Source organism: Crassostrea angulata, chromosome 4 (genome assembly GCF_025612915.1).
Source record: "Crassostrea angulata isolate pt1a10 chromosome 4, ASM2561291v2, whole genome shotgun sequence".
Taxonomy (NCBI): Eukaryota; Metazoa; Mollusca; class Bivalvia; order Ostreida; family Ostreidae; genus Magallana; species Magallana angulata.
Window position 1 is genome coordinate 15593794 of NC_069114.1, and position 22185 is coordinate 15615978.

General features: G+C 31.6%; 1 protein-coding gene and 1 long non-coding RNA gene across 6 annotated transcripts in view; one reads left to right on the forward strand and one right to left on the reverse strand.

The window, feature by feature from the left end:
- Positions 1-305: 305 nt before the first annotated feature.
- Positions 306-22185, forward strand: part of LOC128180116 (uncharacterized) — an 82298-nt gene continuing 60418 nt past the window's right edge. For 3 of the 5 annotated variants that reach the window (XM_052847980.1, XM_052847977.1, XM_052847981.1), the window contains exons 1-2: positions 10304-10407; positions 10642-10756. The gene's annotated coding sequence lies outside the window, so the exon portion shown is untranslated. Of the gene's footprint in view, positions 428-10303; positions 10408-10641; positions 10757-22185 lie in introns of those variants that run through there. The other 2 variants (XM_052847979.1, XM_052847982.1) reach the window with 2 other exon arrangements.
- Positions 14105-16470, reverse strand: LOC128180126 (uncharacterized). Its single transcript, XR_008243187.1, has 3 exons — positions 16316-16470; positions 15824-15923; positions 14105-14501 (listed from the first exon to the last, which is right to left on the reverse strand). It is a non-coding gene; the product is annotated as an uncharacterized LOC128180126 (long non-coding RNA).

Consider the following 22185-nt stretch of genomic DNA (forward strand, 5'->3'; position numbering starts at 1 on the left):
AAAACAGTCTCCATATTTGGATGTATTTCTTCTTATTTACGCTAGATGCAGGGATCTTTTGGGATAGTGGATTACATGTGTGGTTATCCATAGACTCTCATAATTAGTTTGAAATCAATTTTGATATGCGGAATTTATTCTCTTTCCCATACGTACATGTATTCTTTATTGGATCGAGAATATTGAACTCGTCATGCGTGTATTAATTTAATCTTTAATTTCTAGATACCCTTTTGGTGCCCCAACAGGCGTGCCCTTTCTTTCTATAGAATCGACCAGAAAAGCGTTTAAAACTAAGATTTTTTTTTTAAGGTCGAGAACAGTTTTGGTGCCTTGACGCCTTGTACAGCACAAACTTCAAAGAGTATTTTAAGTGCGATTTTTGAAACTCATCCTACTATCCTTCATTCTCGTACTAAGCAAACGTGTAAGTACAATTTTTATTTCTATTCATGGTAAACGGTTCACCTAAATAGTTGTGTATTTCACAAAAAGTCAGTGCGGATTAGACACTACCTTACAGAAACCCTGGATCTGCTTTCTGTGTCCGTTAGGGTCTGCTTCGGGTCCTCTAAGGCGGACCCAGAGCTGACGCGGGTAAACTCCAGGCTGACGCAGACCAGAGCGGACTTTGAAAACATATAAACATATACCGGGTCCGGTATAACTTATATACCTGTCAAATAAAATAATCGACCAATTGCGTTGTAGAATCAGAGCGCGAACCAATTAGATCTCTATTTGAAAACCCATTATTTGTAATCGAATCAAAGTGCAAGGGAAATATTAATGTGGTTATCGTGTAATATTTGTTAAAGATTAATGTATATGTTTTTTATTAACATCTATTTAGTTGGCTTTTCCATTCTGTTAAGTCTAATTAAGGCGTATATGGACTTCAAACCACCCGTCCTATGTCTAATTACGGTGTATATGGATTTCAACCCAACCCCCTAATTACGGCGTATATGGATTTCACCACCCCCCCCCCCCCCCTTAACGGCGTATATGGATATGGATTTCAACCCCCGAAACCCTCACAAAGAATTGTGCTGAAGACAAACAAAAAAGTAAAAATAAAGTTATATGCACTACGATTTAAAGTTATAAAATTAAAATTAAAAAAAACAACAACATATTATTGTTGATTCTTACGGACAATCTTTTGATGAATATTATTGATAGTCGGGCTTGTACATTAATTGTAAATTCAGATAAGTCTAATAAAAGCGGTTTCTTCAAACATTTATTGATTTGGTCTTGATTAAAATGTGTATCAAAATATAAATTTAAGTAAAAATGATAGTGACTATAACTAATTTTCAGGCTCACAATTATAACTGATTCGTTAATTATATATTTGCTCTAAATCTTTCTTTTAACCTTTCCTTTTACCTTTATTCAATTGTCTTGCAAGCAAACACTATTAAATATTTGTCGAAGATTATACATTGTAAAAATGAAAGAAGCTGTTGTTTACAATTTCCATTGATTACCGAAAATCATCCACCTGTTGGTAACATATCTATCTTGAATGGGGTACTAGAAATCTTTTTGATTTTTGGGGTCCGGGGATGAATAGAGGCTGCATGCATAACGAAAATTTCACGAATTGAACTACTTTTTAAAATCCATTTATTGTGATTATTAAAAGAGGCATTTCTTCGATTAACAAATAGCAGGCGCAAATCTTTAAAAATCAGATGTTGAAGGAATCCGAAGTCAAATATGGGTAGAGTCTGGTTTCAAATGTATGGCACACAAATATCATTTTATGTAAACATATTTGTAGATAGAAATTTAATTCTTCATTCCGTTAACATTATAGTTTTGTGACATCGTCATTTAGCATTTTTTGTTAATCATTAAAATATGGGGCCTCATGAGGAAGCTTATCCCCGGAAACTTACTGTTGGCCAACTTTATTCTTGCTATGTTGTTATTGGTTTCATGAAAATGTACTTAAAATACACATTGAAATGTTTACAAAAATTAGTTGTTATGATACAGTTTATTGCTGTTTAATTCCGAAATAAAGTTATCCTAAATAAAAGTTAACTCACATTTAAAACACAAGTTACAACATATAATATTGTATTAAGTTTATTTTGTTATAAAGTTTTCTCTTTTTTCCCTTAAATTATCTTAATTTGGAAACAAAGGAAGTAAAAAAAAGATTGCAATATTTCGTCGGGTTAACTACTATGTTATTTTTCTCATTTATTTTAGTCGCTTTTTAAGACAGATGCAAGGGACGTTTGTATTATTATAATTACTATAACTACTCTTTTATTTTATATGCATGATGCAAATATCAATATTGCTTACTAAAAAAGAGGTGTGTGAAATGAAATTTAATATTTCTTGCTTGACAAAGTGCATTATTTTACAACAACAAGGCGAACTACCACGGTCTGATAATCACTTGTTATGTGTACATTTGTATACTTCTTTGCAAATTGCAAACGTTTTACGTGGCACATAAATGACAATTTTCGACAAGACTTACAATGTTAATATGTCGTTATCTGCAGTAATTGTCCATTTTTATACGATATTTCAAAATTTGATTGACAAAGTAATGTGATATTTATAGACACCATACAGGCACTTAGATACTTTGATAATATCATGAAATATAAAATATATGATATACCTTTATAATAAACAATCATTATTGAATATCATTTTTTGTATTCATTTGACGTACCCAGTATTCGTTTTGATGATTTAAGGATGATAATGATATTTTTGTTATCTACCTGTACAGTCTAGAAAACAATCAAAACAAACCTGGCTATTTAGTAGAAAAAAAAAGAAATTTCATAAAAGTGTAGCAAATACAAAGATATAAAAAGGAAAGGAGTGTATGCTATCAGTGATTATTTTATTTGTCATAATAATCAACTTTAGGCCTGGAACAATTTCTAAATGAAAACCATTAACATTAGTAAAACGTTATGGATAAAAATAGTTCGATATTCCTTTTTTGATATCATAATTAATATGACAGACGTTTGTTTCCAAGCTTTTAAAATCCATCAAACCAGACAATAGGCGAGTTGAGGATGTTGTGAAGTATGAGTTTGAGTTGCTTGTTTGTTAAAAAGTTCAAGATAATATCTTTGAAATTCATAAAGTTTAGTTTAATAACACTGAATATCTATAAAATAAAAATATTTGATTTGAAAACTAATCTAGTAGTTTTTTAAGGATGAGGTAAATAGACATATTAGAAAACAGGGAATTCTGACTACCGGTACATAATTATGATTTAAATTTTACATTGGAATGTTTAGGGTATTATTAAAACAATACATCACGTTTTGCATGTAAGGGGATCTAATTTTGCCAATTTTTAAGGTATTATCTAGTTTGCACCCTCTTATTAAATAAGTATTTGACTAATTTTGTCGATCTGTATTTCAAACGGAAGACGCAGTCAATTTCTTACATATTCATTGAATGTTACAACGGTTACTATATTGTACAACTATTTTAAAGCCAGAGACCAATTCGAGCAAATTCATAGGATTGTGCGCTCAATATAGTCTTAGTTTTGATCGATATAGAATTATTTTACGTAAAGTCAACACCAAAAATCACAATAGACACTGCCATCTATGAGTGTTGTAAACGATTTTAGTATTGCTTCGTATATTAACAAGGGAATTCAAGAAGATAAACAATACATTGTTATTGCTAGAGGGATGCAGACAGGTCGTTATTTACTAGATCGTTTGTAAGCATTTTAGTCTTGTTTGTTTTCGTATGAGTTATAATCGAGATTTTCAGAATAGTTGGGACTTGTCTATTTTATTGTTATTTACACATAACGCGTGTTATTTGCTGTAGTTTTAACTTACTGAATATATCAAATGAAGAGTCTGAAAAACTCAGTTGAAACAAGCTGGTAACATGTCTATTTAAAACCGTTATTATCCATACCACTGACAACGCAAAGATATATTATTAGTCATATAAACAGAAAAAAGAATAGTTTGCTGTACGTAATTCTATCTGATTTTATTAAAAGAAGAGTTTAAAACACACTCAGCTGCAACAAGTATGCCGTCTTGTATAATAAAATCCGTCGTAGCTGAGACGGATCATCAAACCCACTAAGCATACCAAGATTCTTTTGGTGTTTGGTTGCAGCAATAAATTTTAAAAACGAAATGATGTGTCACCGTATACAGGTTTTCGCTTACATTTTGCCTAACTGAAATGATGCTACATATCAAATTATATACACAAATACCAAAATTTCATAAGATTACATACAACAAGTATTTTGTTAAAATAAAGTCAACACAAATCCTTTACAAAAGGGTAATCGTTTAACGATGATGGAACTGATAGTTGGCTTTGAAATACTTTTGTAAAACAACAATAAAAGTATTTTAGAAAATCAATTATTGTTGCTGCTTTACATACTCATATTAAAAAAGCTTTAAGTTCAGTCATCCAATACTGGTATTAGAATGGCGTATGTATCACACAAATAACGAGGTTGCGTAACATGGAATTTAATGTTTCTTATTTTGCACGGTGTGCCTGTTTAGCGACAAGGCCCATCTGAAATGGTCTGGTAACAAATTATCAAGAGGTGTCTGTAAATATCCCATTACTTTTGAATCGAAAATGTGTAATTTTCATAGGTACATGTAATACATGCGTTGAATTGATCAGATGCAAATACCATAATTAGGGTTAGATCCCATTATTTGGCATTACTTGGCCATTGGTATAAGATAGTTTTAAATATAAGATAAATATCAGTCTTGCAGATTTATAAATAGAATAGACAAGTAAAAAAGATTGAGTAACAGAACATATACAGCCTATTCCGGATATATTGAAATTCAAGGGACCATGCAAATTATTTCAATATATCCGTATTTCAATATAAGCGAAATTGACTGAAGTGAAGCCGCCATTTTTGAAAGTTCAATCCCGATGTAAGCATAGAAAACCAAACCCGAACAAATTATTTGGTCATCATTTATCTATTGCAATGAACAGATTACATGGAACATTAGTCCTTGAAAGTTTGATTAAAATTATATCCGAAAGTTTTGTAAGTTTCATTTTGTTACTATCTGAAACCTCATCATAATCTCCAATCGCATTCTTTTACGTTTTAGAGAAAAATCACCAGACTCAAACGCTTCAAATATTGCTGAACGCTTCTTGTATACCATCGTAAGTGTACACTCGATAATCTCAAAATCCTTATCTATATTGAATTTAGGCTTTGTTTTTTCATCAATAAACAAAACTAGTTTGCATTTAGCGTCCGGAGATAAGGTATTTCTTTTCCGTGGGGTTTCCATATTACGTCTAGCCTCAATACATCCGTATCAAATTCAACAGTGTATACATTTTACTTTTTAATAGAAGTATAAAAACACACATGATGATAACTTTATTCACACCTTTGTATATCAACCGGTCAGTCTGGCATAATTACTGTCACCAACCGTGACGACAGCCGCCAGGGAGTACTTCAATATAACCGTTATAAAAACAACTAATTATCACCTTTGGGGACCGATCAGTGGCTTCAATATAAGCGATATTTCAAAATAGACGATTTCATTATATCCGTTAAATCAATGCAAAGAATATGAGAGGCAAAAACTGGGGATTTATTTCTATTTCAAAATAAGCGGAATTTCAAAATAAGCGATTTCAATATAAGTGGAGTAAGCTGTATTTTAACGGCTGTAACCATTCAAAATTGTTTCCTGAGTGAAACTATCTTTTTTGCGCATTTTTATTTTGTTTAGTTACTAGGCATGCTGGGGAAGGGGGTGTGGGTGGTGGTGAAGTAAGATATGTAATCCTTAAAAAAAACCTCTGAACGTAAACTTGAAAGTATACCTCTAAAATAAAGATTGGAATTTATTGATTATTCTATTCTATATTATTTCATTCGAAGGAAGGTATGAAATATCATTTTATGCTAAGACAGGTTTATTGTTTATCTGTAGAGTCAGGAACGAATAGAATTAGTATATATATAAAGCATAGAGAAATTCACCTTTTTGGAGTTCCACCTCCGCTCCGGCCGGGGCTTGAACTGGCAACCTCTGGAACCCTTTCTCGTAGCAGTGAGCGGCCACCGCGCTAACCACTGGGCTATCTAGGCAATACAAAAATCTAGCTTTCGATAACGAAGGGAAACTAGCGCGCTGGTCGCTCACTACACGGTCGTTTGAGATACAGGTGGAATACTGTTAAACGACAATTTGAGAAGATCGGGACGATACAGATTGCATAGATATATACATATAATAAGAACAAACATTGCATTAACTCTCAAATTGACATATACCTGCCCATAGTGAATGATAAAGACATACTTAAATTCACCTTTTTGTAGCTCCACCTCCGCCCCGGCCGGGGCTTGGGCTCACGACCTCTGTAACCCATTCTCCTGGCAGGGAGCGGCCACCGCGCTAACCACTTTTAATTACTATAATTGTGTATTGTTTATTTTCAAAGTTAAACTTTTGATTTTATATATTTATAAAGTTTATTTCTACTTACAATTAAAAAAACACAACTTTTCATTTTGTTGACAGTGTTTTTTGGAAATTCCCATTCTATAAATAGTGTTTAATCAGAACAGTAGAGAAAAGTAGATCCTGAAAAAAAAATTATTGATGCAGTAGATTCTGAAAAATATTATTGATGCAGGTATCAAAGGAATGTTTCGACCAATCAGAAGCGCCAATATCTCGTCAAACTATCTATTTAATGTTTTTTCGGAAGATTCATACAAAGCAGCATTTTTTTTGATTTACATCCTACATTTTGTAGTAAAAATATTAAAGAATGCATGTACAATTGGTATTCAGAATGATCAACCTGTGTGTAACACTGCCGGATAATTATGCCAGTGCAAATGTGGCAATTTTGCATCCTCTTCAGACGCAAATATGTAAAAATCTATGTATACCAAATGATAGAACATTCTGTAAAGAATATATAAGCACCCTTTGTTTTAAGGTCGGTAGCGGGTTTAAAATTAAAATTGTGCGCCCTCTGCGCAGGGTATTGCGCATTACTGTTGTAAAAAACAGATTTAAAGTAAAATGTTCAATGATACAGGTTATCATGTAACGTTTTTATTTCAGAAAAATTACTTATCAAAATTTTTTTTTTTTAGTGAAATGAATCGTTAGAATAATGTCAGAAGTATTTAAATTTTTCCCTGCTTCTTCAAAATCGACGTTATTGTCGTCGGAGTCAACGTCTTAGGATGACGTCAGTTGAGACTCTGACGTAACAATTGACAAGAATTAACGTCGTGCATTTTCTATTACAGCGTCAATAATTAAAATCAAAACTATAATTTGCAAAATAAAAACATATACGCGACCCTTCTACGTTCTGTGTGAGTGGAAATGTATTTTTTCTAATACAAATAAAATTAAATTTGATTCGTAAACATCCTTTTGTTTTATACAATTCTATAATGTAAAATTGCTGGCACGGCACGTTTATAGGATCAAACTATGAGGACTGATAGCCTAAAAACCATCCGGTCAATATTGTTTTAATTTGGCAAAAAGTTTACTTATATGTTAACCGTCCATCGCTGAAAATTTAAAGAAAATCGTATTTTTGTACTTTTTTAAATATGAAATTGAAAATGAAAACTCTCATTGTCCTGTATAATCCTATTAATATAAAATGTCGGTGATGAATCGGACATACGACCAAAATTTGAGCGCGACAATCAAATAAAATATCCGGTCAATTTACTTTATATTTTGCACATAGTTGTTTACTCATAAGTTGACATTTCACTGTAAAAAAATTTAAAGGAAATCGTATGTTTGAAACATTCTCCCCCGAGACTCCTTAAGTGTGTCTCATCTGACAGTTAATTCTAATCCTCATTAGAAGTTCAAGTATTCCAGTAAGACATTTCGAATATCTTAAAGATTTTTTTTCTGTGGTAAAAATTATTTTTCACTAGAAATTAATTTTTCAAGGTAAATATCTCACCTGACAGGTAATATACATCAATAACAAAGGTGGTTTGAAACTCATTAAGCGATTGTTTATAATATGCATAATTAAAATTTTCGATACATACAGCTTAGACGTGTGCAAAACTGTCACCTAGGCCCGGCATAATTGTACGGCAGAGTATCCCGTACATGTGTATATGTGATAACCCAGCAGCAAGGCTTACAGTCTGTAATAAAAAATACCCCAAACATCATGTCATCATATTAATCCGAAACATTTCAGCACATAGTGCATTTTGACAATCCTATTTTGATGCAAATATTATAATTTTAAAATAAAAAATCTGTAAATATAAAACTGATACATTCATATTAAAGTGGGTATTATAATAATTAATAAATGTTGTCGATTTGTACATTAACTTGGAGCAACATCCAATTCTTTTATTTATGGGAAAGTTACAATGGTATTTAAAACTACTGTACAATCTTAGGCCAGTCCATGTTAGTTCATAATAGAGATCGTACAATCAATATAGTTTCAATTTCGAGACTGAGTGTTCATCATGGACAAAATCAGATATGAACGTTGTACGCATTGTTTGTCATACAATACATATTATACTTCAATTACTTAAACCTTTAATGAGTTATACAAAGTTAAAGTTAAAGGGTTGCAGACGTATGTAAATCGATTAACCAGAACGCTTAGATTTCTGTCATGTTTGTTTCCATTTGATTTACAATCGTTTAAGAAATAGAGGGAGAAATGTATATTGTTTGCTCAATCATATCTGCTTTTATGAATAGAAGAGTTCAGAACACATTCAGATGCAACAGTATGCGGTTTTATCTATTTAAAACCGTGAGCTGAGACAGATTGCCTACACCTTTGGCCATGCGACATTTATTGGTGTTAGGTTGCAGAAATGACTTTTAAAACGAAATGATGCTTCGATGTACACAAGTACTCGTTCATATTTTGCCTAACTGAAATAATGCTACGTATTAAATTAAACAACCGATCTCTTAAAATCTACAAGATATTAAGCAACCAATATTTTTATTTTAAAGCATGCATATAATCATCTGACTTGAAGGTGATACATATTGGATAAACCTTGTTAGTACACTGGGTGTCTAAAGGTACAGCTTTATTTATAACAGCATAAATTATCGCAAATGTATTTCTTATACACTTTAAATAATATAAACAAAAATATGGGGTTTTTTTGTTTACCAGAAATATGTTATTTCTTAATCATGCGATTCTGTTGTCAACCCTTTCGAACCAAAATATCAAGTGCACCCTCTATCGGAGCGTGTAATAGATCCACATATTTGTATGGTTTTTTTTTAAAATAACTAGCTTTTCTTTTACGCTAGGTATAGGGGTATCATACGTCCGCTGCCTGCTAATTTGTTATGACATTAAATTTATAAATACATTGTCGTTTGAGTCGTTACATTTGATTTTTTGGCTTTTCTGTACTATAAGTATATAAATGGGATTTAAACAATTTGGGAATAATTTATACCAAACTTTTATATACCATGAAAATCTATGAATTTTCAGATGCAATTTCAATGTAATTGTCAGAAATAAAGCCGTTGACAAATGAGAAACTTATAATTGTTTTTAGATAGTTTGAATAAAAAAACACCTGTCATAATAAATCACAATTGATACAAATTAATATTCACTTTAAAAAAAACCTGCAATTTAAGTTATGTTATACAAGAATGGTTGATTTATTATTCAAGAAACAATCTTGCGTGAAATGAAATATAATATTTCTCATTTTGCACGGTGGGCCTATTAAGTGACAATAAGGTTAAAGCGCGTCTACCTTGGTATGTTTATCACTTATCAAGTGGTGTCTGTTAATATCACAATACTTTGTGTATTGTAAAGTTTAATTTTCAAACGTAACACATGGGTCAAATTAATATGTTATACGGTTTAATATTTAGGGCCGTTCACAGATTTTTATAAAGAAAAGACAAATCAAACAAATTGAATAACAGGTCAATTTTCTCTTTGATCATATTTGTTTACGGCTGTAACCATTCAAAATTGATTCTTAAATAAATGTAAACTATTGTTCTGCGTATTTTGAATGCATTTTTTGTAAACAGATAATTATATAATCACACGATCCTATTTACAAAATCACGTAAGAGTCAAATTTCCGAGGTCGTCGACTATATATGCATCTACAATGTCATCTTTTCAAAGGACATTTTTTTTTTCAAATATGCGACTCTGTAATCAAAACCAAGCATAAAAATACCATCTTCTTCCTGTGTTCTATACCAGAGGATTCTTGGTATTGTATTGTAAAACAGTCTCCATATTTGGATGTATTTCTTCTTATTTACGCTAGATGCAGGGATCTTTTGGGATAGTGGATTACAGGTGTGGTTATCCATAGACTCTCATAATTAGTTTGAAATCAATTTTGATATGCGGAATTTATTCTCTTTCCCATACGTACATGTATTCTTTATTGGATCGAGAATATTGAACTCGTCATGCGTGTATTAATTTAATCTTTAATTTTTAGATACCCTTTTGGTGCCCCAACAGACGTGCCCTTTCTTTCTATAGAATCGACCAGAAAAGCGTTTAAAACTGAGATTTTTTTTTAAGGTCGAGAACAGTTTTGTTGCCTTGACGCCTTGTACAGCACAAACTTCAAAGAGTATTTTAAGTGCGATTTTTGAAACTCATCCTACTATCCTTCATTCTCGTACTAAGCAAACGTGTAAGTACAATTTTTATTTTTATTCATGGTAAACGGTTCACCTAAATAGTTGTGTATTTCACAAAAAGTCAGTGCGGATTAGACACTACCTTACAGAAACCCTGGATCTGCTTTCTGTGTCCGTTAGGGTCTGCTTCGGGTCCTCTAAGGCGGACCCAGAGCTGACGCGGGTAAACTCCAGGCTGACGCAGACCAGAGCGGACTTTGAAAACATATAAACATATACCGGGTCCGGTATAACTTATATACCTGTCAAATAAAATAATCGATCAATTGCGTTGTAGAATCAGAGCGCGAACCAATCAGATCTCTATTTGAAAACCCATTATTTGTAATCGAATCAAAGTGCAAGGGAAATATTAATGTGGTTATCGTGTAATATGTGTTAAAGATTAATGTATATGTTTTTTATTAACATCTATTTAGTTGGCTTTTCCATTCTTTTAAGTCTAATTAAGGCGTATATGGACTTCAAACCACCCGTCCTATGTCTAATTACGGTGTATATGGATTTCAACCCAACCCCCTAATTACGACGTATATGGATTTCACCACCCCCCCCCCTTAACGGCGTATATGGATTTCAACCCCCGAAACCCTCACAAAGAATTGTGCTGAAGACAAACAAAAAAGTAAAAATAAAGTTATATGCACTACGATTTAAAGTTATAAAATTAAAATTAAAAAAAACAACAACATATTATTGTTGATTCTTACGGACAATCTTTTGATGAATATTATTGATAGTCGGGCTTGTACATTAATTGTAAATTCAGATAAGTCTAATAAAAGCGGTTTCTTCAAACATTTATTGATTTGGTCTTGATTAAAATGTGTATCAAAATATAAATTTAAGTAAAAATGATAGTGACTATAACTAATTTTCAGGCTCACAATTATAACTGATTCGTTAATTATATATTTGCTCTAAATCTTTCTTTTAACCTTTCCTTTTACCTTTATTCAATTGTCTTGCAAGCAAACACTATTAAATATTTGTCGAAGATTATACATTGTAAAAATGAAAGAAGCTGTTGTTTACAATTTCCATTGATTGCCGAAAATCATCCATCTGTTGGTAACATATCTATCTTGAATGGGGTACTAGAAATCTTTTTGATTTTTGGGGTCCGGGGATGAATAGAGGCTGCATGCATATGGAAAATTTCACGAATTGAACTACTTTTTAAAATCCATTTATTGTGATTATTAAAAGAGGCATTTCTTCGATTTACAAATAGCAGGCGCAAATCTTTAAAAATCAGATGTTGAAGGAATCCGAAGTCAAATATGGGTAGAGTCTGGTTTCAAATGTATGGCACACAAATATCATTTTATGTAAACATATTTGTAGATAGAAATTTAATTCTTCATTCCTTTAACATTATAGTTTTGTGACATCGTCACACTGGATGAAATATCTGGTTTCAGCGCTGCGGAAACCCTTTTGAAACTCTGCGGAAACTTAAGGTTACTTTAAGTTTCCGACAGGTTTCAGCACGGAAACTTCAAGTTTCATTAAGTTTCCGCAGTGCTGAAACTTAGGCTGTCCATGAATCCAAATGGTTTCCGCAACGGAAACTTACTGAAACTTGAAGTTTCTGCATAGTTTCAATCTCCATATACGTTTGGGATACATATTGTTTACAAATGGTTTCCGCGACGGAAACTTACTGAAACTTGAAGTTTCTGCATAGTTTCAACCTCCATATTCAATTGGGAAACATATCGTTTACAAAGGGTTTCCGCAACTGAAACTTTCCATATTTTTGCTTTCACAAAAGCTGAGCAAGGTTTCTACTTTATGTAAAAACAAAACAATTTCAAACAGTTCCAAATTTATTTTGTTCAAAAATGTGAAATTGTTTCCAATAATAAATAACATACAGCCAAGATACAATAATGGAGAAACATCCATATGGCAATTCCCTTATTATGGACTTTTATTTAAAAAATGATAAAATTGCACAAGAAAAAAAACTCCCATAGAAATCTTTACATTTGTATTTTTTTTCATCTCGATTAAATGCCTATCAAATCTCCCTTTAAAAATGCAACAAAGATCTTACTTTTTTAAAAATATGAATGCAATTTACAAAATAACTGCACGTACATGAATAAACAAAGAAAACTTCACTGTTACATGAACATGATACACTTGTCTCAATTTCTTTTGAACAACAATGAATATGTACACCATAAAATATTTTTGAAAAGTCTAAAGTATCTATCTTTAAAAAAAAAAAATACACTACAAGATAGTAGTTGACTATAAAGGTATGACCAAGATTTGATTTGAATATGTATGTCATAAATTCCAAAATGAGGTCAAAGTGATCCACTTACAAGTTGGGATAAACCTTTTCTTTGTTAGTAATATAATCTAATGTTTTACAATAGAACAGGATTTGATATCATTTTTTTGATAATCCATTAAGTCCAAAGTGAACTTTTCATTTCCACCCATGATGTACCAACTGATCAGATTTTAATATCATAAGCCTGTCAGTATTTAATAGATGACCCAGAGGGAGATATGAAAAGCTTGTTGGCCAATAAAAAGCTAACAATGGAGCAGTCTGTCAAATCATGTGCAAAAATATGATGTACACATTTAATTAATTATGCTGATTGCAACACACTTCATTCCTGATGAATATTCTTCTTTAAACACGGTTTGCCTTCCTACATTTCACTACTTTACCTACATTAATATTTTTAAATCCAAGACATGAAGTAAAATATACATTGCTTATATATGACAAGTATTACTACATGTACATGTACTTGCTTTTTGTAGCATGAATGTATAAAATACAAAGTATCACACAGATCATTCACCTTACAATTCTCATCAATACCAGCATTTTACTTATGATATAAAAGCTAATTCCAATTATATATTAGTTACATAACACAGATTAAAATAAAACCCACATGGAAACAACTTTCCATCCAAGTAATGTTGTTATATAAAAATTGTAATACATGAGGTATATGTTGTCTTTATATATTTTCATATACGACATAATTGAATATTGTTTGGTGTATTTTATCATTTCTATGACCCATGCATTCATCTCCTAATGCAGTGTTTATACATTTAAGATTGGTTTCTTAATTTTCCATATATTGCTGCAAATAAAAACTAAGTTATCAATAAATGTTTAAACAAAGAAAATGGAAAAAAAGTAGATAACACTTATCAACTTGGAGGTGTGAGGATATATGTTACATGGAGTCTAATATTTTATGCAATTTTTGCAAATATAACAAATTATTTAAGAAAATGAAAGTTAATATCTGCATTGTCTAATCAATCATTTAATAAGTCTAAACCATGTGATTTTCTACGATTCTAGCTTACAGACAGACATTGTAATATACTGGTATTTGATCATATAAGAAAAGTACTTTTATAGTTTATAGGTTTTTTGAAATGAGAATACTTTACAGTTAAAAAGTCTTGTTCTGCAGAGGTTTAGTCGGGTCGTAGAGATGTGTCCATTCGAATCAATAAGGAGTGTCCTAAATGGCTGTTGTTTGTGTAACCCGAGTCGTAGTTTATGGAAATAGGCCTTTTGGGGGGACTTTCGAGCATTGTCCAGACCGGTGAAGCACTCATATGATCACATCATGGCTACAGCAGACTTAGTAGTTCTGGACAGTGGTAGCATTAAAATTCTTCTTCTTGCGATGAACTTGTTCCTTTCACTGGGCTGTACTTTATGTCTGTTCTATTTATCTTAAACATGAATAATAAAGTTTCATTTAGATTTTTAAATAATTAACATAAGTCATTCAGCCTAACATGTAATAAAAGCATCCTGAATAAAATTCTGAATACCGAAGCTACTATGCAGTTGCCAGTTGCTGTTTTAGCTATGTCATATAATGACTACAGTAGTATCTGGTCTAAAATGTTTCATTTTATGTTTGAAGCAGGGTTGGCAAAAAAGCGGGAAATACTCATATTTCCCAGGACGGTGGGAAATACTGGTAATTTCCGGGAATTACTGGTATTTCCCGGGAAATACTGGGAAATAAAGTACAACTACATATTATAGTACTTCATACTTAGACATTAGTCTTAATCAAATCTGTAGGGATGTAGACAATAGTACACCTTGTCAGCTTTTTGACATTTTATAAATGTTCTTTGATTTTAACAAGTTTTGACTGCCCAGTAATGCATTGGTTATCTTCTTATGAATACTCCAAACATGGTTCATTCATTGACAACATTGTTATTTTGTTTTTAAGACTAGTCAGGTATAGGGGAATCTATACAGTTATCATAAACATGATATCAAAAGTTCCATTTTCTGGTTATTTGGTGAATGTGAAAATGGTGCAAGAAAATTGTGAAAAATAAAGTGTGACTGTGTCACTACCTCAGTATGCAACACACCTAAGAAGAAGCCAATCAACCCCACTCATAGTATTTATCTCCCCTAAACAGGAGCACAAAACTGTCAAGTGTCATTTATTATAACAACATGTGTGATTATTTAATTGTTACTCGTAACACCTACAGTAATTATAACAGTTTATTTTGTGCTTTGAATTATAAATCTGTAAAACAGAAAACTTGAGGTTCAAAAAGCTGGACTAAAATTTGTACTTTAGCAGCTATAGAAGTCTTTGGGAATAGGTGATTGGTGAATTTAAGATTCATAAACTGGCAGTGAAATGGGAAAGTAGGATAAACTGGTTTTTGATGCTTATTGTTAATATCTTTTATCATAAACATATGTTTTACATTGAAAAAATTAAAGAAATAAAGATTATAAATTTGTATTTCCCAGTATTTCCAACATTAGTGAAAAACAGTAGTATTGACCGGGACGGGAAATACCGGTATTTACCACTAGTAATTCCCAGCACTGGTATTTCCCGGCCAACCCTGGTTTGAAGCTATGTTATTTTCATTTTGATTCAATTATTGTTTGTTGAACCTCCTTTTCAAAAACTTAGACCTGGATTTCCAAAAACTACTACAGTAAATTATAAACATCCAACACATGTATAAGTTAATGGTGAAAATAATCAATTTCAAAGCAATACCTTGCGTTCACATCGTCCAGCTGGTCAAAACATTCACCCGAATCACCGAACAGAGGATGCAACTAATCACCGGAAACATTGACTTTGTATGCTGTCAATGCTGAAAAAGAAAAACGTATAAGATTTCGTTTTCCGGATTTAATTAATAAATTTTGTTCGTTACATTTAGAGTTTGTAAATTGTATAATGTGCGAAAGATTCATTGTTCATCTTGTTTACCAACCAAGCATTCATATATTAGGGACGTTTATATAATTATATATGTGTATACCCTGGATAATCTTGATTATCATGCATATAAAGTTGGTTAATGGTTAACTTGGTCAAAACGTATATTTAAAAGAGATACGGTAATAAAAATTAAAACGCCGAACCAAGTTTGAAAAAATGACGCCATCTTGATTTGATGGCGCGAGATCTCGTTTACAAATGAGAGATAAATTAAAGCCTTGAAAATGTTATTGGGAGTATCTATATTGTGAATTAAGTTACCTTGACATGAGTTCTTCGTTCCTGCATTATCTCCTTGTTGTAGAGGCTATTAATGCTTCTCAATTCTCCATTTTACAACAGCACCTTCTTGTCCATTTTAACCTTCGCTCGGAATCATAAAGTGCGCCAATACTGACCAATCAGAACCCGCTAAATCTTGGAATAGTTTAAAATGAATAATGTTTAATCAAAATTATCATTTTTTACCGAAAAGTATACTTTTTACATGTATATTTTTTTAAAATAAGAACTGTCGGAGTCAGTATTTCTTGGTTAAATACTACAAAGTATTGGCGTGTGTTTGTTACAATTGTATTTGTAACACGTGATTAACAAAAAAAATGGCCGACCGTTTGTTTACAAATTTTTTATGAAATTAAACAAGTTTTAATGAGACATATGTATCAGATTTTGTCTTTAACTATATTTTATTTACATGTACTGATGATTTTGCCAAACTAAATATGATATAGCCATATATAGTCTTCTGACAAGTTAGTCTTGACTTGTCCAATTTTCACCGCGATTCTAAGCACGGTCATATTCTTATTCAAAATATAGACGTGTGAAAATATTATGTTCATCACAGAGCAGGTTTTGCATGAACACACAGAAATCGCAAATATAATTAGATGCCGATCAATTAACGGGGTCCGGTTAACAGCGTTCACCCGTACGGTGAATTTACAACTACGATGAATTGATGGCAATTATTTTACAGTTACACATGTGCACTGATTGGTCATGCGATGAACAGTACGTTAAGAATACTTATAAAATTAAAATACAAACGCGTTAAACAAGCCGGGAAGTAAGACGTACACGTCTGACTGATATATAAACAAAATATAATTTTAATTATTTGGTATACTTTCTACATCAAATGTATACGAATGTATAATCAAATTTTAAAAATGGGATTAAAATCACGTGCACCACATGGCTAGTGCTGGATTTTAAACTGATTTTGTAAATATACGTATAACTTCAGTAAAATTATAAATAATGCTTATTATATCTTATAACAGAAACATGTGCATGTTTCATAGACATGTATCAATATCTGTGTTTACAGTACAGAAAGTAAATACAAAGTATAGAAATGCACGAATCACATAGGCGTCGAACCGGGGGGGGGGGGGCTTAGTGCAAAGTTAGACTTAACCAATAGGCATATAGCCCCCCCCCCCCCCACTTTTTCTCGCCGGAAATGTAATTGTTCCTAAATTTACCTTGAAAGATTGAGAAGTTGGAGTAATAGGCATACTAGCCCCCCCCCCACACACACACACACGGATTAGGAATTTCATGATTTTGGGGGAAAAAATTTGGGTAGGGAAATTTATTTTCGGTAGTATATAGTATAGGTATAACAACAACCCCCCCCCCCCCACACACACACACACGGATTAAGATTTTCATGATTTTGGGAATTAGGGTTTTTTAGGGTTTTTCCTCAATATTTCTGAGGATTAGTCTAGCCCCCCTCCCACTTTCAATTTGCTTGCGCCAGTGAATCATGATACAGTCATACATGCAGTAAAGTCTGAAATGCATGTAAATAATTAAACAATTATTATATTAGACTCAAACTCCAAGTGGGTTTTACTTGTTATTATCAACTGTAGAATTTAAAAAAAAAATTCCTGTGTACATGTGTTGGCGTGGTATTAAAAAAGAAATGAATTAGCTCTAAACTTCAGGTTGTACGAATATTTGGTACGATTTGTAAAAATTTACAACGACTTTACCTTAATTTGTTTGCTTTATTAGTTACTGTACCTCAAGGTTCATTCAAATGATAACTAAATGATTTAAGAAGGAGTCTTACAAAATAGGTATATTAATTTATTTTACTAAATAATTATAATTTACTTATCAGTTTTACTAACTCAGGTACACACAAATTGAAAAAAAATTCCCGCCGGGATCCAGTTACAAACTCGCGCTTCGTACTGTGTATATGTTATGTAACAGTCTTTTGTTCACTCCTGACAGAAAAAACCCTGCAATCCACACAGAATATACAGGAAAATCACAGAGGAGGTCACCTGGACAAAGAATGTATACACATGTATACACGTGCCCGAGTACCTCAGATTAATGATTTCATCATATGCATTAAACAAGATCAGACATCAGTTTTTCTTTTCAAATTCAATTAATTACTTAGTAAGGTTCTTAATCGCCTTATTTGCCACATTTGAAGATAGTTACATGTATACATATAGTTTCAGTCACGCTGAAACCTTACTATACATTTTAGTTTGTACGGATTCATTATCATTAGGCTAGAATTAAACTTAAACCTGTTGAAAATAAATGATATCACTATTAAACTCAAATCAATTTTAGTAATAGTTTCAGCAATGCGTAAACCATTTGGAATCTTAACTTAAAGTTTCAGCATACTGAAACCTAGCGGAAATGTTCTGAAACTGATTGATATTTCCATAATAATTTACACAACTTTTCACATGATTCAAATTTAGTTTCCGCATTGCGGAAACCATCAGGAATCTTAACTTAAAGTTTCAGCATACTGAAACCTAGCGGAAATGTTCTGAAACCGATTGATATTTCCATAATAATTTACACAACTATTCACACGATTCAAATTTAGTTTCCGCATTGCGGAAACCATCAGGAATCTTAGACTAAAGTTTCTGCTGACTGAAACCTAACGGATACTTGCTGAATCGATATAATGGTTTCCGCATTGCGGAAACTATACATGAAACTTCAACTTCAAGTTTCAGCAAGGTTTCCATATAGTTTCAGTTTTGCTGAAACTTGATTTTTCATCCAGTGTCATTTAACATTTTTTGTTAATCATTAAAATATGTGGCCTCATGAGGAAGCTTATCCCCGGAAATTTACTGTTGGCCAACTTTATTCTTGCTATGTTGTTATTGGTTTCATGAAAATGTACTTAAAATACACATTGAAATGTTTACAAAAATTAGTTGTTATGATACAGTTTATTGCTGTTTAATTCCGAAATAAAGTTATCCTAAATAAAAGTTAACTCACATTTAAAACACAAGTTACAACATATAATATTGTATTAAGTTTATTTTGTTATAAAGTTTTCTCTTTTTTCCCTTAAATTAACTTAATTTGGAAACAAAGGAAGTAAAAAAGAAGTAAAAAAAAGATTGCAATATTTCGTCGGGTTAACTACTATGTTATTTTTCTCATTTATTTTAGTCGCTTTTTAAGACAGATGCAAGGGACGTTTGTATTATTATAATTACTGTAACTACTCTTTTATTTTATATGCATGATGCAAATATCAATATTGCTTACTAAAAAAGAGGTGTGTGAAATGAAATTTAATATTTCTTGACAAAGTGCATTATTTTACAACAACAAGGCGAACTACCACGGTCTGATAATCACTTGTTATGTGTACATGTGTAAACTACTTTGCAAATTGCAAACGTTTTACGTGACACATAAATGAAAATTTTCGACAAGACTTACAATGTTAATATGTCGTTATCTGCAGTAATTGTCCATTTTTATACGATATTTTAAAATTTGATTGACAAAGTAATGTGATATCTATAGACACCATACAGGCACTTAGATACTTTGATAATATCATGAAATATAAAATATATGATATACCTTTATAATAAACAATCATTATTGAATATCATTTTTTGTATTCATTTGACGTGCCCAGTATTCGTTTTGATGATTTAAGGATGATAATGATATTTTTGTTATCTACCTGTACAGTTTAGAAAACAATCAAAACAAACCTGGCTATTTAGTAGAAAAAAAAGAAATTTCATAAAAGTGTAGCAAATACAGAGATATAAAAAGGAAAGGAGTGTATGCTATCAGTTATTATTTTATTTGTCATAATAATCAACTTTAGGCCTGGAACAATTTCTAAATGAAAACCATTAACATTAGTAAAACGTTATGGATAAAAATAGTTCGATATTCCTTTTTTGATATCATAAATAATATGACAGAAGATTGTTTCCAAGCTTTTAAAATCCATCAAACCAGACAATAGGCGAGTTGAGGATGTTGTGAAGTATGAGTTTGAGTTGCTTGTTTGTTAAAAAGTTCAAGATAATATCTTTGAAATTCATAAAGTTTAGTTTAATAACACTGAATATCTATAAAATAAAAATATTTGATTTGAAAACTAATCTAGTAGTTTTTTAAGGATGAGGTAAATAGACATATTAGAAAACAGGGAATTCTGACTACCGGTACATAATTATGATTTAAATTTTACATTGGAATTTTTAGGGTATTATTTAAACAAAAAATCACTTTCTGTATGTAAGGGGATCTAATTTTGCCAATTTTTAAGGTATTATCTAGTTTGCACCCTCTTATTAAATAAGTATTTGACTAATTTTGTCGATCTGTATTTCAAACGGAAGACGCAGTCAATTTCTTACATATTCATTGAATGTTACAACGGTTACTATATTGTACAACTATTTTAAAGCCAGAGACCAATTCGAGCAAATTCATAGGATTGTGCGTTCAATATAGTCTTAGTTTTGATCGATATAGAATTATTTTACGTAAAGTCAACACCAAAAATCACAATAGACACTGCTATCTATGAGTGTTGTAAACGATTTTAGTATTGCTTCGTATATTAACACGGAAATTCAAGAAGATAAACAATACATTGTTATTGCTAGAGGGATGCAGACAGGTCGTTATTTGCTAGATCGTTTGTAAGCATTTTAGTCTTGTTTGTTTTCGTATGAGTTATAATCGAAATTTTCAGAATAGTAGGGACTTGTCTATTTTATTGTTGTTTACACACAACGCGTGTTATTTGCTGTAGTTTTAACTTACTGAATATATCAAATGAAGAGTCTGAAAAACTCAGTTGAAACAAGCTGGTAACATGTCTATTTAAAACCGTTATTATCCATACCACTGACAACGCAAAGATATATTATTAGTCATATAAACAGAAAAAAGTATAGTTTGCTGTACGTAATTCTATCTGATTTTATTAAAAGAAGAGTTTTAAACACACTCAGCTGCAACAAGTATGACGTCTTGTATATTAAAATCCGTCGTAGCTGAGACGGATCATCAAACCCACTAAGCATACCAAGATTCTTTTGGTGTTTGGTTGCAGCAATGAATTTTAAAAACGAAATGATGTGTCACCGTATACAGGTTTTCGCTTACATTTTGCCTAACTGAAATGATGCTACATATCAAATTATATACACAAATACCAAAATTTCATAAGATTATATACAACAAGTATTTTTTTTAAAATAAAGTCAACACAAATCCTTTAACAAAAGGGTACTCGTTTAACGATGATGGAACTGATAGTTGGCTTTGAAATACTTTTGTAAAACAACAATAAAAGTATTTTAGAAAATCAATTATTGTTGCTGCTTTACATACTCATATTAAAAAAGCTTTAAGTTCAGTCATCCAATACTGGTATTAGAATGGCGTATGTATCACACAAATAACGAGGTTGCGTAACATGGAATTTAATGTTTCTTATTTTGCACGGTGTGCCTGTTTAGCGACAAGGCCCATCTGAAATGGTCTGGTAACAAATTATCAAGAGGTGTCTGTAAATATCCCATTACTTTTGAATCGAAAATGTGTAATTTTTATACGTACATGTAATACATGCGTTGAATTGATCAGATGCAAATACCATAAATAGGGTTAGATCCCATTATTTGGCATTACTTGGCCATTGGTATAAGATAGTTTTAGATATAAGATAAATATCAGTCTTGCAGATTTATAAATAGAATAGACAAGTAAAAAAGATTGAGTAACAGAACATATACAGCCTATTCCGGCTATATTGAAATTCAAGGGACCATGCAAATTATTTCAAT